Genomic DNA, 3187 nt, shown 5'->3' on the forward strand with positions numbered 1-3187 from the left:
CACCATGCATAGTTATTAAAATATTATTGAGTTTATTCCTATGCTTTACTTTACATCCCCTGAGTCTTTATAACTGACGATTTGTATGTCTTAATCCCTTTTACCATTTCACCCATGCCTCACCCCCGCTCCCATCTGGCAACTCTCAGTTCTCTGTATCTATGAATTTGTTTCTGTTCACTTATTTTGTTTTATAGATTCCACATATAAATGAGGTCATATGGTATTTGCCTTTCTCTGACTTGTTTCATGTAGCATAATACCCTCTAGGTCCATCCATGTCTCAAATGGCAAGATTTCATTTTTTTTATGGCTGAGTAATATTCCTTGTGTATATGTACCACTTCATCCATTTATCTATCAATGTATACAGGTTACTTCCATACGTTGGCTATCGTAAATAATGCTGCAGTGAACATAGGGCTGTATATATCTTTTCAAATTCATGTTTTAGATTTCTTCAGATAAATACTTGGAAGTATAATTGCTAGGTCACATGGTAGTTTCATTTTTAATTTTTGGAGGAACCTTCAAACTTTTTCATAGTGGCTGCACCAATTTACAATCCCACCAACAGTGCATGAAGGTTCCCTTTTCTCCACGTCCTCACCAACACTTATTTGTTGATTTATCGATGATATACATTTTGACACATATGAGATGATATCTCATTGTGGTTTTAATTTGCATTTCACTGATTATTAGTGATGTTGACCATCTTTCCATATGTCTATTAACCACCTGCATATCCCCTTTGGAGGGATATCTACTCAGGTCCTCTACCCGTTTTTTAATTGGAGTGTATGTGTGTGTGAATTTGTATGAATTTCTTCTATATTTTGTATTTTAACCTCTTATGGGATGCATAATGGGATATCTTCTCCCATTCTGTAGAATGACTTTTTGTTTTGTCAGTGGTTTCCTTTACTGTGCAAAAACTTTAGTTTGATGTAGTCTTGTTAGTTTATTTTTTCTTTTGTTTCCTTTACCTGAGGAAACATATCCAAAAACACTTTACTAAGTGTTATTCAATGAGTTTGCTGCTTATGTTTTCTTCTAGGAGTTTTATGGTTTCAGGTCTTACATTTAAGTCTTTAATCCATTTTGAATTTATTCTTGTGTATAGTAGAAGAAAGTGATCCACTTTAATTATTTTGCATGTATCTGTACAGTTTTATCAACACCATTTATTGAAGAAACTGTTTTTAGCCCATTGTATACTCTTGCCTCCATTGTCTGGGTCACTTTCCTCCCCATCTACATCTCCCCAAGGGCAAAGTCATGGTTGGTAGCCATGGAGATCTTCTCCATCTTGGCTTCAAGTTCTAGATTACTAGGCTGTATCTTTGCCCCAAAGTGCTGCATTATTCTGCTAAGACCTAATAAGAGCTCTTCAGAAGGTTTAAGGAATAAAATAGTTCCCAGGAGTAACAGGCATTCTAGTTTTATCTCGTTAGTCTCTATATCATATATATATGACATATATATGTCAAATATATATATATTTGCATTTGGACAATAAAAAGCTCAGATGTTATATATCTCAGTTATATGCTAAAAAATGATCATATAGGTGTGGATTTATTTCTGGATTCTCAATACTGTTCCATTGACCTATGTATCTGTTTTTATACCTGTACCATGCTGTTTTGATTACTATAGCCTAGTTTGATCATTGTAATATGGTTTGATATCTAGTAACATGATGCCTCCAACTTTATTTTTCTTAAGATTGCTTTGGCTCTTTAGGGTCTTTTGTGGTTCCATATAAATTTTAGGATTATTTGTTCTGGTCCTGTGGAAAATGCCATTGGTATTTTGATAAGGATTGCATTGAATTTGTAGATTGCTTTATTTATTTTTTTTTTTAAGTTAGGCAACCCTTGGTTGATGTCACAGATTGCAGGACTTTGTCAGCCTACAATCCCTTATTTTTTATTTTTTACACCTACAGCACCTGGTCTTCCTAGATGGTCTCCCATCCAAGTAGTAACCAGGCCCAACCCTGCTTAGTTTCTGAGATCAGACGGGATTGGGCTTGTTCAGGGTGGCATGGCCGTAGACTGTAGATTGCTTTTAGTATGAACATTTTAAGATGTTAATTCTTCCTATCCATGAGGATGGTATATTCCATTTATTTGTATTTCCTCAATATCTTTCTTTAATCTCTTTTAGTTTTTTTGAGTACAAGTCATTTACCTTCTTAGTTAAATTATTGTTAGGTTCTTTTTATGTAATTGTAAATGGAATTGTTTTCTTGATTTCTCTTTCTGATTGTTATTGGTTTCTAAAAATGCAACAAATTTCTGAATATTAATTAGGTATTCTACTTACTGAATTTATTATAATAGTTATTTGGTGGAATTTTTAGGGTTCTTTATATATTGTATCATGTCATCTGCAAATAATGATAGTTTTGCTTCTTCCTTTCCAATTTGGATGCTTTTTTTCCTTGTCTACTTGCTGTAGCTAAGACTTCCAATACTGTGTTAAATAAAAGTGATGAAAGTGAACATCTTTGTCTTGTTCTTGATTTAAAAGAAAAAAAAAAAACACTTTTAGCTTTTCACCATTGAATTTATTGTTAGCTGTGGGCTCATCCTGTATGTCCTTTATTATTTCGAGGTATATTCCTTCTATCTCCACTTTGCTCTGAGTTTTTATCATAAATGGTGTTGAATTTTGTCTAATACTTTTTCTGCATCTATTCATATGATCATGATTTTTATCCTTCATTTCATTTACGTAGTATATCAAAATAATGATTTGTGGATACTGAACCAACCTTACAACACAGGAATAAATCCCACTCGGTCATGGTGTATGATCTTTTTAATATATTGCTGAATTCAGTTTGCTAATGTTTTGTTGAGGATTTTTGCATGTATGTTCATCAGGGATTTTGGCCTATAATTTTTTTCTAAAGTGTCTTAGGATTTAGTATCAGGATAATGCTGACTTCGTAAAATGAGTTTGGGAGCCTTTTGTCCTCTTCAATTTTTTGGAATAATTTGAGAAGATATTAATTCTTCTTTGAATGTTTGATAAAATTCACCTGTGAAGACATCTGGTCTAGACCTTTTATTTGTTGGGTTTTTGTTTTGTTTTGTTTTGTTTTGTTTTACCGATTTGGTTACATTAGTAGTTATCAGTCTGTTCAGATTTTCTGTTTCTTCCTGGTTCAGCC

At 33.1% G+C, this 3187-nt stretch overlaps 1 pseudogene; it reads right to left on the reverse strand.

Annotated features, from left to right (window-relative positions):
* Window positions 1–1945: 1945 nt before the first annotated feature.
* LOC120622324 (uncharacterized) lies at window positions 1946–2064 on the reverse strand (annotated as a pseudogene).
* Between the last annotated feature and the right edge of the window lie 1123 nt (window positions 2065–3187).

Source organism: Pteropus medius, unplaced genomic scaffold, assembly GCF_902729225.1.
Source record: "Pteropus medius unplaced genomic scaffold, Ma_sr-lr_union100, whole genome shotgun sequence".
Taxonomy (NCBI): Eukaryota; Metazoa; Chordata; class Mammalia; order Chiroptera; family Pteropodidae; genus Pteropus; species Pteropus medius.